Source organism: Vicia villosa, linkage group LG1 (genome assembly GCF_029867415.1).
Source record: "Vicia villosa cultivar HV-30 ecotype Madison, WI linkage group LG1, Vvil1.0, whole genome shotgun sequence".
NCBI lineage: Eukaryota > Viridiplantae > Streptophyta > Magnoliopsida > Fabales > Fabaceae > Vicia > Vicia villosa.
The window spans coordinates 90,561,281-90,575,905 of record NC_081180.1 but is presented as its reverse complement, the minus strand read 5'-3'; positions in this window follow the sequence as shown (position 1 = coordinate 90,575,905).

Below are 14,625 nucleotides of genomic sequence, written 5' to 3'. Positions count from 1 at the left end.
TTCAATTTGTTTAGCCAACTTCACCTTGCTAAATAGCAAAAGTAAAGAGGAACAAAATCAAACACACAAACATGTATAAGTATGAAAATATAAACATGTATCAATATAAGAAAATATACAAGTACGAGAATATGCACAAAATATACGATATTCACAAAACTCAAAAACAAAGAAACTATCGCAATGCGAATTCAATAAAAACACCAATCCCCGGCAACGGCGCCATTTTGTTGAAGCGGTAAAGCGGCAAGCAACAAAAGATTTGGAAATATTTATCCGGGAATTTATCGTGTCCACAGAGATTAGTGCTACTGAACTGTCGTTCGACGGATTCTTAGTTATGAGTTCGGTTTTGAATGAATTTAAATATGAAATGGAAAAGTAAATATCAACACAAAAAGAATACATTCTTCAAATAGAAGAAACTATCAAGTATTTCATATAATCTACTCTTCACAAACTTAAACTTATCGACCAGTTGCACTCAGTCTACTATACTCCTTAAATCATTCACGTGTTGCCCGTTGTCGGCATTCGTGTCCAAACACCTCCACGAGATCTATTGTATGCTTAGTTGACGATTTCTCCACCAATCATACATACGGTAGCTTACCGTGTTAAATTAAAATATTGCTCGATCGACGATCTCTCCACCAATCAAACAACCCGGTAGCATTACGAACCAACACAAAGTGAACATTAACTCTTCATCTATCTCTACAATCAAGAAGCTGATGATCATCTCTCCTAATCAAGATTTGTGAGGTCTATCTCTACAACAACACAAACCCCTAACATCAAGATGCAAAACAACCCACCAAACATAACCCAAACATCAAGATGTAAAAAATCAGGAAAAATAACAAGTTTATATTGTAAAGCAACTTTATACAACGCCATGGGCGACAAATATACATGAGATCAAAGTATATATATATATACAAAACCCACAAATGAAACCACAAAGAGAAGAAAAGAAGAAAAACCCAAAAATCTCACGGTTTGTCGGCTCCGATTGATGAAGGATTCAACCCCGGATCATCCATTTGACAGTTCCAATGTGTTTTCTAGCATCTTTCCACTAAAAAATGGTTGTGATGACTTTGGGAACAAATAACCCAAAGCATAACCCTAAAAAATGTGATTTTTCCCTATTTAATGACTTTCCAAACCGCCCAGACCGCGCTTAGCGCGGTCAAGCCCGCTTAGCTCAACAGAAAATTGAAATCTTGTTTTGGCCATATCTTGAGAACCGTAACTCCGATTTGCGCCCAGTTCAAAGCGTTGGAAAGCTTATTTCATGTTCTATCTAACAATGAAAAAATATCAACCAAATTGGTGATTTATTATTATTTGGTTTTGAGCTTTATTCGCCGAATGAATTGATTTCGTCGTTCAAAATCGCGCGTTTGAAGCCGTGTCTTCGCCACGTTATTGCTCATGCTCCAAATACGCCTCAATACCTACAAAATGAATAGAAAACTATCAAAAAGTATAAAAGTATATGAAGATACATCTATTCATAAAGTATACGTATTTATACACAAAACGGGGTATTATTCGAACGGTATTAACAAAAAGTATCGATAAGTGCCACTATTTACAAACACAAAATAACAACATTTTGACACTTAACATGAGGCCCAGAAGTGTCAATGGGTCAAACGTTCATGGTTACAAGAGACCTTGACGTCACATATCCACCCAAAATTTTAAGGTGATAGGTGTGTAAGTTCTCCCACTTACAAATGATTAAGTCTCCATATTCCTAACTAATGTGAGACTTCCACACATTACTCACACTTATAATTCTTTTTTAACAGTTGACAATTTGAATTTTATTAGTTACAACATGATAACTAGCGAGATACTCGTACGTTCACACGAGTTATATTAATTTGACACAATATAAAATATGTTTATATACACATGTAAATTTAAAATGAGTTATTTAATTGTAAAATGATAAATGATTATACAAATTCAATTGTATTAAAAAGGTATTATGCTTATGGTGATTCGTAAAATGAAAAAATTGTTATTTACACAATTATAAAGTATTATCCAAATTAATCCAGTATTAAGTTAGTTGTTTCCACGACTATAGAGCATTATCCAATTTAATACAGTATAAAATGTATTTAGTTATATATGTAAATTTGAAATGAGTTTCTTAATCATAAAATAAATAATGATCAAATAAACTCAATTGTATTAAATAACCGTACAATTTTTTTTAAAGTAAACCCGTGAGATATAGAAAGAAAACAAAATTTTGATATTTGAAAATAAATATTTTATCTTTCGAATAAAGAAAATTGTTTATTAAAATAAATGGATATTGTCCAGATAGTGACATGTTAGATAGAAAGTTAGTTGTCTATACCGCTATTGAGTATTGTCCAATTTGATAAGGTAAAAAATATATTTAGATACACATGTAAATTTGAAATGAGTTACTTTATTGTAAAATGAACAATGGTCGTATAAACTCAATTAATGTTCATTAAAAATAAAATAGGTATTATGTTGATAAGGACTCGTGAAAAGGAAAGCTAGTTGTTTGTTGACTATGGAGTATTATCCAATTTGATATAGCATAAAATATATTTAATTATACATGTAAACATGAAATGAGTTATTTAATCATAAAATAAACAAAGATGATATAAATTCAATCTACTCTACTATCTATCTATAAAAACAATTACATGTTCTTCCTATTTTACCTTTTTTATTCAAAATGTTTACACTACATAAAAGACTAATGGGTAATTAACAAATGTACCAATTAATTCAACGTACCAAACTTTCTAGCAATGACTAGTAGTATTTTTTGCAATTTTTTATTTAAGAGAGAGAAACATCTAAAACTTTATCTTTTTCCCCTCTTTTGCATTTCACTCTTTTCCAAATCTATCTCACATTTTTTCTCACATTTTCTCACTATTATTTTAAGTTTTTTATATATTTATTTATTATCACTAAAAATACTAATAATATGTTTTTTATTTTAATAAAATTAAAAAAATTATTTAACTCATAGGTCACTATCAACACAATACCTATTTTATTTTAATCAAGCATTGTCTTAATTTGAGAGACAAAATCCTTATTTTTCATTTTTTTTCTTCATTTTTTCATTAAGTAAATCATTTCAAAATTTGCATTTGTATCTAAATACATTTTATATTACATCAAATAATTTTTTATCTCACAGGTCATTATTAGCCCAATATATTTTAGTTTAGGCTTTATTAGTCCCGCAATCCCTTAACTTAATTTAAGATTGAAAATAGAAGGAGCAAAAAGTCAAACTCTTGACTTTAGCTCAATGCATGATAATGAACTATGATAATGAAAACCAAATTAACAGTACAAGTGACAAATTAAAAAAAGTTAACTCTTGGCTTTTAGTCTTTGTTTAAATGCTGATAAAATATGAAGAACCGGATGGAACACAATCAAACTCTTGACTCTTTCCTTCTAATTCCTATGCATGATTGATAACCAATTCTATAGAGAGCAAATGAGCTAAGTCAATTATGATTGTTCATCTACTTGGATTTCTGAGACCTGATGTAATGACATGTTATTGCACTATGACCAAGGAGTCAAACTCTTGACTTTTGGTTACACAGATAAACTGATGTAAATGAGCAATGACACAATGATCAGACGGAAAGTAAAACTCTTGATTGTCCTTTTAGTATCTGTATATGCATGAAATGAAACCCTGAGACATCAAAATCAGATAAAAGTGTTAACTCTGACATATTATCCTTTCTTAACCTTTGCAAATGAATGATGATGCGTTGTTACTAAAATGATCAAACTCTTGACTCTTTATCATTAGATGAATGAATAGATACCATCAAAACAAAATTAAATGCCAAACTCTTGACTTTTCACCCTAGGCCTTAATGAATGGTTTTGACGGATGAAATGCATGACCACATGCAATGGTCATGATATGCTGATGATGCTGATGCAAATGAAAAGCTTAGGGTAAAATTTAGGGTATGACAACCATCACTAAGAATCTCGCCTATAATTTCACTCTCCCTTCACCGAGGGACTCACCTTTAAGGGGAGCGCTGTCCTGCAAAATTGTTCTCAGACAAGGGAATCATCGATAGGGCGAGGGCGCATTCTGGAAAGAATAGTAGTTTTAAACACTTCACCATTCAAATAAAAAACTCCTCGTGCTTGAGAGATTTTATAGTGTTATATTTGGTAAAAAAACCAGACTATGACGACCTCGCTTAATAATTGGGCAGCCCATATGGGGTCCAGGGGAGCCGCCCGAGAAGTCCTTCTAACATGGAATTTAAACAAGAGAAAATCCTTGATGACTCTAAAAAGATAGGCGGTCAATAACCTCCTATAGTAAGAGTGGAATGGTTAAGACCACGTGCAGGAGGTAAAAACCCTAGGTCCTCAAGGCCTCTATAAATACAGTATCCCTCAAGGGGATAAAGGGAGATTCTAAGTCATACCTAATTTCCACTAATCAAAGGGCATCATGCTCGTAACCACCATAACGTATTTAACTTATTTAATAGTCTGTCTATAACCTAGCAGCGCCGACCACCTGCAGGATCTCTCACCTCACGTGAGTATGTCTGTCAAACAACCTAAAAAACTATCGCAGGGAGCTACACGCCACCGCGAGCTAGCCATACCATTCAAATGTGTAATATACTAACTATGGCCTCTGAGTCTTCCTTGCAGGGGGGACACACACACATGTACTTTTTGGAAAATACAAGTTTCTTCACTAGCTCCTGATAATTGGTGATGAAAGCTCGGGGTAGGCCCATGTACCATCACAAGGTTGCATCTCTAAAAGTTCCAAAAAACAACTTCCACTTCAAGGATTCGTGCATTCCGATGATGTTCATCTATATATTGATGGAGGTGACGTGCTCGTAAGGATCTCCACACCTATCAAAATTCACTAAGGAGGGACGCTTGAATCCTTCAGGAACAAGTGCTTCCCATATTTTGTCTGAAATTGGCTGGGGTCCAACATTTTCATCTCCTATGTGAGAGTGGTCTCTTCTTGGCATTGTTGTATGTTGAGGACGTTCTGCTTTAGACTCTAGTTTTGGTGGCCATGTTCAATGGTGTTTTTGGCTATATAGAGAGAGGAAGTTCACGCGAGGTGAGAAGCTATGTATTCTTAGTGGCATTTTGTATGTATCTCATTTTTCTTTCCACATACTAGATAAGAATTATTTATAGAGGCTCGTGGGCCTAAATTTAAGGGACTCATTGGAAGTGGTAATCTCTTCACCTTGACTTGGGGAGCTATTATCTGCCCACTTCTTAGGGAGTTGTGGGCATGAATTTGCACATACAGTTATGGACTAAGTAAACATCATTATCCACATTTCTCCTTAGGGTGAGCCACATGCTACGTAAGGGTTATGCTTAAAGCGACGCGTTGTGGGGCTAGTGCCTGGTGAAGGCAAGACATGTGTCACCCCATTTGTCGTCCCTCATAAATATATCACTACACCATATAATTAAATTAATCACTTGTATATTAAATCTTTAATGATAATTTCTTGCGTTCTTATGTTAGTGTCGCACGCTCGCGAAAATCAGACAGAGTCGCCACCAATATATTTATCCCAAAGCGGGAAAGGAATATCAGAAAACCTAACAAAGTAAGGAACAGGGTCTTGCGACCAGAGAATCAAGGTACGGAAGTCGGTTACGCGAGGGGAAGGTATTAGCACCCCACGCGCCCATCGTACTCGATGGTATCCACCTATGTTTGTTGCTATCTAAAAGGGTGTGTGCTATATAATGTATGCAAATGAATGAAAAAGAAACACGGGGAAAATAAGGTTTATAAATAATTGTGCTCGTTCAAGCCCCGCGACTTGATGCCTACGTATCCTTTTCAGGAATCAGAGCGCCGTAGTTCGGCTCTTTAGCTTTTGTTTGTTTTTGTGTTTTTTAGTTGAACAGTTACATTCGCACTCCGCTGCTCGACCTCTGGAGTCTTAAGCTGGGAATGGAGCGGAAATAACGTGTCCGATTAGGAGAAAGAATGCCCTGAAGGCAAGAGAAAGAATGCCTCGGAGGCAAGAGAAAGAAGAGATGATTGGTTTGTATTTTTTAGGGTAATTCCGTGATGAACAGAACCCAATACAAGGTTCCGCACCACTTCAATACTTTGATTTAGGTCTGAGCCTTTATTAGATGTTTTAGACGTTTTTGGTTGGTGATTTTTAAGGGATTTTAATCTGCGAGTCGAATCACATAGAATGTATGATGTCAGAGAAACAGATTAGGGAATGAATCCCACTCATTTCTCTGCATAATCGAGAAACAGATTAGGGAATGAATCCCACTCATTTCTCTATTGATTAAGAAACAGATTAGGGAATGAATCCCACTCATTTCTCTAAGTAGTGATAGAGAAACAGATTAGGGAATGAATCCCACTCATTTCTCTAGTAATCGAGAAACAGATTAGGGAATGAATCCCACTCATTTCTCTATTGATTAAGAAACAGATTAGGGAATGAATCCCACTCATTTCTCTAAGTAGTGATCGAGAAACAGATTAGGGAATGGATCCCACTCATTTCTCTCCCACTTTTAATGTGATTCGCCTCTTCCTTTGTTAAGTGTTTTAAAGTTTAAAAAGAAAATAAACAAAACTAGCCTAAGTGTTTAAAAGGGAATTTCTAGATCCTAATGTTATCATGGTTTCTACCTAATGGTTAGGAGCAAAAAGCGGCATGAGAATATAAGGATAAGCGGAGATCGAAATTTCAAGTAAAAATACAAGTAAATAACGATACAAAAATTAGTGCAAAAATGACTAAAAGAATGACTTGAAATATGGTACAAAACATGGAAGCAAATGATGCAAAATATAGTACCAAAAGTGAATTAAAGGACTATTATTTTTATTGATTTTCATATGACAAAGAACAAGAATTCTAATCAAGCCAAAGAATTAAAATACAAGCCTAAACTAATATTTTTTATGGTTATTTTTAATGTCAAGATTATGTAATGAAGTCTAAAATGATGGTAGAAAATTAGTGATTTGTTTACTAAAAGAAAAGGGAAAAAAAAACTAATTAACCCTAAATTTATTAATTAAACAAAATATGAACAGGGGGTGCAAACTGAATACAAGGGTGTGAAAAGCAGTTAGGGCGCAGGCCTAGCCCAAGGGCGTTTTTGTATGCAAAGAAAAAGGGGAGTACACGGGCTCAATGGGAGGTTTTGTAGCAATCAGGCCCAGGGAGAATTGTTTAGTTTGCCAACGCGTTACAATGGGCCGCTTGGGGGTGTATGAATTGGCAATTGTTGGCCCAATTTTATTGTATTTGATCCATCAATGTATATTCAGATTTCCATTATTATTTAAAATAAACAAATTAAAAAAAAACGATTAATTGAAAAAATAGAAAAATAAATGAAAGAGGGAAATTAGGTTACCTAGAGAAATGCCGATCCCAATTCCCTCGTTCAAGGCTCCCGCGGCGGCGTTCTCTTCGTCTCCGATCGGAGGTTCTTTACCGTCGCGAATCTTACCCTCGACTCTGTCCTCTTATCTCACTTCTCGTTCGCAATCTCTCTGCACCTTGACTTCTTCGTTTCTCGCCTCTCAAACCTCGGCTTTCAATCTCTTTCACCTTCTCCGATTCACCTCTGGTTCATCTTTTCCGACTTCATCAGAGTAACGGTTACCGGAGCCGCTCACTCCGGCGGTGGATGCGACGGCAATTCGAAAAGGCCAGAGAACTGAGAAGCTTGAATCGGCAATGATCTTGACATTTTCTTCCAATTGAACACTGCGTTGAAGCTTATTGGATGCCGTTTGTCGCAGGTTGTAGAAGATGATGATGATTGATGAACTTGCAGAAGGTTGATTCGATGAAGACGATTTGGTGCCGGTGATGATTGAACGGTTACGATGATGAATTCAGATGGAAAGATTGGAGAATTGTGAAGATGTTTTTACAGCCTTTTTTGATTGAATTTGGAGAAGAAGCTTTAAAGGATTGAGAGGATTGAAGCAGAGTGTGAAGTGATGAAGATGATGGCAAAGGTGTGGAAGTGGTGGAAGAGTGTGGTGGTTATGATGCGTGTCTGAACATTGGTTGAAGAAGATGAAGGTGAAGTACTGAGTGAAGATGAAAATGAATGAGTATGGAGAAGATTGAAAAATGGTGGAGGAGAAATGGAAGATGGTGGAGACTTGATTATATAGAGGTGAATCTCTTCTCAACTTTTCTGTTATGATTCAGTTAGGATTCTGTTAGGATAGGTTAGAGTTGGCTGCAAGTTTGGATTTTGTTAGTTAGGGATTTCTGTTATGGTTGTTTAGATTTATAACTGAATCGGTTAGGATTAGTTGGGGTTAGTTTGAAATTGTTTTGGGTTGTTATGACAGTTATGTGAGTCTGAAAGTTTGTTATGAAACTGAGTCTTGTTTTTGTAAGTGTGCAGGGATGGTCTTTTACTGTGAATGGATTTTTTGGTTTTTTTTTTTGCTGAATTGGTTTGGATGCTATTGATTCTGAACACAGTGTATGAGTAATGCTGAGTTGGTTTTTTCTTTTGGTAGGTTTTTCAACACATGAAGGTGAGGAAAGTGGCAGCAAGAGCGGGTCTGTTTTATGGCTTGATGGATACATGTGTGCAGAGCTGTCCTTGGCCATGAAGAGATTCAACTGTTGGATGCAAGATGGAAGGATTCGAAGACTCGGAGAAAGATAGGTTTATGACATAGATACAACCTTGTAATGTAGGATATTTGTGTTTGTACTTGTATATTTTTGCAAGTGAATTGAAATAATGTTAGCCTTGTATGGATTGGATGAACTTCAAAACAATGTGAATGATGGACTTGTAATAAAGGTGATATGGGAATACATTTTTTTGTGATGAAGTTTGGAATCGTAAAATGTAATGAGATGAACTCTTGTATTTTTTGTAATTTTCCATAGAATATGCAATGTAACTTTTGGTCCTTGTAAGGTATGTGGATCTTGAGTTGTGATGTGATGGATGTTGAATAGTATTTGGATGAATTTTGATCTCTTTCGTACGAACTCGTGATGGAAATGTCTTTCTTATGGGCAAACATGCATAACACTCGAGTAAGGTCATAAAGATCTTGATCAACACCCTTTTGAAATATATCTCAACCGTTCTTTGACTCTCACAAGAGAATGCTTCCAAACTAAAGGATAAATTATATTTGCATCTTGAAGAAACCTTAATTTCAGATTGAACCTTTAGACACCTAATGTCTTGTTGATCCATACTTTAATCAAAAGAAAACCTCTTGGTTTAAATAGCCCAAATGATGAAATGCTTTGAATAACGCCTGAATAGAGAAACCCTAATCCTTGATATCCTTGATCTCCGTGCCACACTATTGATTAATGATGCATGAGTTAGATGATCTAGTGGATGGTATTATGAGGTGCATTAGTCAGTTAGCATAAAATTAGATGGGCAAATTTTGGGGTGCAACAGCTGCCCCTATTTAATCGTCTTTATCCTGAAGGAGAGATTGGTGCTAGCCTTTCGATCCTTCAAGGTTGAAGAAGATTAAATATCAAGTGAACCTGAAAATTTGCGTGATGAGAGATAGGATCCACTGGGGAAAAGATGGTGTCAGCTCCATTGAGGAATAATGTATCAATTCTGGATTGATCAAATTAACTCTGGGTTAGAAGTGAAATAAACATCAACTCTGGGTTGAAAAAGAAAGAAGGGTCAACTCTGGGTTGAGGAAGAAAGAGAGAATATCAACTCTGGGTTGAGAGAAAGTAATTGGATAATGACTAGGGGTTGAAAGCAGAAAGATGAACAATTAGAAATAATCGTCAACTCTGGGTTGAGCGGGAAGAATATAAGGTGACCGTTAACTCTGGGTTGAGTGGGAAAAGACAAATGATGACCGTCAACTCTGGGTTGAGTGGGAAGAGGATAAGATGACCGTCAACTCTGGGTTGAGTGGGAAGAGACAAATGATGACCGTCAACTTTGGGTTGAGTGGGAAGAGGATAAGATGACCGCCAACTCTGGGTTGAGTGGGAAAAGACAAGGATCAACTCTGGGTTAAATAAAAGATAACCGTCAACTCTGGGTTGAGTGGGAAAGAAGAAGATAACCGTCAACTCTGGGTTGAGCGGGAAAAGACAAAAGATAACCGTCAACTCTGGATTGAGTGGGAAAGAAGAAATCAATTCTGGATTAAATAAAGGATGACCGTCAACTCTGGGTTGAGTGGGAAAGAAAAACAATAAGAAATAACGGTCAACTCTGGGTTGAGTGGGAAAGGAGAAAAGATAACCGTCAACTCTGGGTTGAGTGGGAAGAGACAAAAGATAACCGTCAACTTTGGGTGAGAGGGAAGAATGAACAAGGTAACCGTCAACTCTGGGTTGATTGGGAAAAGACAAGACATAACCGTCAACTCTGGGTTGATTGGGGAAAAAGTAATCAACAAGGAATGACCGTCAACTCTGGGTTGAGTGGGAAAGACAAGAGATAACCGTCAACTCTGGGTTGAGTGGGAAAAGACAAAAGATAACCGTCAACTCTGGGTTGAGTGGAAAAGACAAAAGATGACCGTCAACTCTGGGTTGAATAAAAGACAAACATCAACTCTGGGTTGAATAAAAGGTGACCGTCAACTCTGAGTGAGTGGGAAAGAAACAAGACGACCATCAACTCTGAGTTGAGTGGGAAAAAGATAAGCATCAACTCTGGGTTGAATAAAAGACAAACATCAACTTTGGGTTGAATAAAAGGTGACCGTCAACTCTGGGTGAGTGGGGAAAAGGTAAGGGTCAACTCTGGGTTGAATAAAGGAAGACCGTCAACTCTGGGTGAGTGGGAAAAAGGTAAGGGTCAACTCTGGGTTGAACACAAAGACACCAACTCTGGGTTGAAGCAAGATGAACATGATTGACTTGAGGAGATGGCACCACAATGGTAACTCTGAGTGCCCCAGTGGAATATCAATTGATTGCTTGTAGAGAACCCATCTGATGAGTAACTTGGCTTATGCTTCACATGCAAATGTTTGATTTATTTGTGCACTTCTGGAAATGCAATGCAAGGGATTCTATATGCAGTGTACTGATGCATTGTTCAGGGTTTCTGCTTTGATGTGGAATAGATTAGGTGGAGTTTTGAAACTCTGCTTGATTCAAGATGGGGTGGATGCCCCTGCTTTGTTGATGATCGGATCATGCGGGTGAAATGATAATGAAAATGCAATGATATGCATGATGATTGTATGATTATGGGTGCAATGATTGTCTCCAAGATACCAGGAGTGGATAGAGTACGCCCTTGTGGAAGGTTGTTGCTTGAAGGACAACACTTGTGAAGGTGAGGTGTTTAGTTTGACTCCTCGACACTTGTCTTGATATCTGACACTTGCTTGGGGATGGAAGAAAGAATTGTCACTAGCTTGCCCCAGCTTGTAAGATCTCTTTGAAATAGAATTCTAATGATGCCTGAATCATGGAGATTTGTAATGGTCTGCCCCAGTGTAGATCATAGAATGAATGCCCCAGATTGAAAGGAACTCTTCCACCAAATGGATGTTAGAGATATTTGCTCGGTGGATGACCAAACGTTGCCCTTGTAAGATTACTCGATGGAATTTCAATGTTGAACTTTCCTTGGTATCAAGTACTTATTTTCTAGTTGGAGACCATTCTGTTTTGAAAAGGATAATGAGAATGCAATGCACATGTTAATCTCAAAGAAAAGAGTTTTATTTGTCAAAATGTTATATTGATACTAACACAAGTGACACAGCAACATTAGGAGTCAGTTTGACATGATTTCACAGTTTGTATGCTTTCGGAACGAACCCTGCTTCAATTAGGACTTTTGAGGGTTGTAACGTGGCCGGGTTCACGGTTTAAGAAACAAAGGATAAAGGCTCAAATTCTACTTAACCCACCCCTCTTCGTGATGTTCTCCAGTCCTACATTCAGTTAGTTCGACACAAGTACTCTCCTTTCAGGAAGGATTGTGATGGATGAGGATCCTTTGTGATTTTGATGGAGGTGGCAGCCACCCTTTGGTGCTTTTTGTTGATGGTCACAACAACTTGTCCCTTGGAGGATTTTCTTCTTTTGTTTTGTCTTTTGCTTTCCCTAATTTTTGCCTGGACAAAAAGTTTCTTTTGAATTTGGTTTTCATTGTCCAGCGGGATATACCCTAATTTTTGCCTAAGTCAATTGCTTCAAAGCTTTTCTTTTTTCTTTTGACTTAGCGGGCTATTGTTTCTTTTTCTTTTTTTTTTATTATTTTTTTTTTATCACAATTCATAACTTTCTTTTCATTCTCTTTTTTTTTTGTCTCATTCGGGAACAAGTTGTATGACTTTTGTGATTGACTTGAAGAAAAGGTTGTGACTGCCTTCTTCTTTAGTGGATGAGAGACATCCATTGTGGATAGTGCTCTTCTCCTTTTTTGTTGCGAGAGATAGAATATGGTTGATCCTCTGATGGAATACCTGAAAGTTGAACGCTCGGTCGCACTAACTGAAAACTACCCTGCCCCTGGTTAATATTGAGGGTTTTTGTATTTTTTGAAAAGAAACTCCTACTCCTTAGGCTCAAAGGGGTTGACGAAGGTTTCACTCCCTTACATCTCCAGTGTTTAGGAATTAAAACAATGCCTGTACATCGTCAGTAGGATCTTTGTTCCAAAAGCATATAATTAGTAGTTCATGTGTTTTTGATTTTCATCATTCTCCTTTTTTAGTTGCTTAAGACAAATGAGTGAAGTATCAATGAACATAATGACAACGATGAAATGATTTGAGAAAAACATGTATATTACATTTTTTTATTTATTCAAACAGAATGGGTTTCTTACAATGAGAAGTACTTGATAACAACAAAAGTAATACAATTGAAAATACTAAAGAAATCTGTACAATGGCAAGCTTGGCCTTATTCTAATGCAAATGAAATGTTCTCTGACAAACATAAAGTCTTCATGGTCCACTGGTGGAAGCTCCATTGTGGGGTGGCATGTGATTATTGACCACATTAGGTGCCACAGGTGTGAATGTAATCTCCTTTGCATCAAGCAGATCCTGAACCTTGTCTTTGAGAACTCTGCACTCTTCAGTGGTGTGACCAGATCCTCCCGAGTGGAATTCACACTTGGCATTAATCTTGTAATTTGGAGGGAGAGGATCAGGAGGAGGCCTCGCTTCAGCTAATTGAATCAGTTTTTGATCAAGCAAGGCGGCGAGAAGTTGGCTATAGGTCATTGGTACACGATCATACACCCTTTTAGGCCTATTCTGCCTCTGTTGACCTTGTCTCTGCTGATAACCTTGTTGTTGGAAACCTTGTTGTTGTTGGACATATTGTTGATAAGGGACCCAAGGTTGTTGACCAACAGGTGCCACATAAGCTTGAGGGGCGGTGGCGGCCACTTGATAGCAAGGAGCTTGATCTTGAGCATAGGTGGCACTGGTCTCGCCTTCTTTCTTCTTGACAAAGTTACCCTGAGGTTTCTTGTACCCATATTGGTTTGCAGCAGCAGCATTGGCGGGATTCTGGATCTTACCAATTTTCAAATCATTCTCAATTCTTTCACCAATCCTGACTAGATCGGAGAAACCAGAAGAAACACTACCAACCATTCTCTCATAGTAATGTCCTTGAAGAGTGTTCATGAACATGTCAACCAGTTCGGATTCAGAAAGTGGTGGATTCACTTGAGCAGCCATTTCTCTCCACCTTTGAGCATACTCTTTGAATGTCTCATTGGTCCTTTGCACTTGATTTTGAAGTTGCAACCTAGTCGGTGCCATGTCAATGTTATACTGATATTGCTTGAGGAAAGCATCAGACAAATCCTTCCAAGATCGGATTCTATTACGCTCCAGATTCATATACCAGTTCAGAGATGCCCCAGATAAGCTATCTTGGAAGCAGTGAATGAGCAATGAGTCGTTGTGGATGTGAGAAGCCATCTTACGACAATACATGATGATATGGCTTTTCGGACAACTCAAACCCTTGTACTTCTGGAAGTCGGGAGTCTTGAACTTAGGAGGGACAACCAGATTAGGAACTAGACACATATCCTCAGCATCCATCCCATATGCACTGAATCCTTCAATGGCTCGAATTCTTTCCTCAAGGATTTTGTACTTCTCAGCAGATTTCTCAACGGGTCGAGCTCTTTCAGCAGTTGGTATTGTTTGCATTTCTGGATTAGCAGAACGAGTACCACAGAAAGCAGGAATAGGAATCTCTGTTTGAGAAGGTGGCATAGGGAATGGGAAGACGGGATCAGCCATAGTCATTGCTCCAGAAGTCACGGGTATAGTCCCACCTTGGTTTGGGGCTCCAAGGGTATCAACAGTCATGAAGTTGAATGGCATCCCAAGAGTAGTATTAGTCCTTGCTTGGAACTCAAATGGAGTAGAAGAAGGTGGAACGACCTCAAGTTGGCCAGCAGCAGCTTGGTTACCAACAACGGGAATCTCTTGTGTAGCAGGAACCCTTTCAGTTCGCAAGGCTTGGATAGCTTCCAGGATAGCATCGACCTTAGTTTTCATTTGATCCATCTCTTCTCTAATGG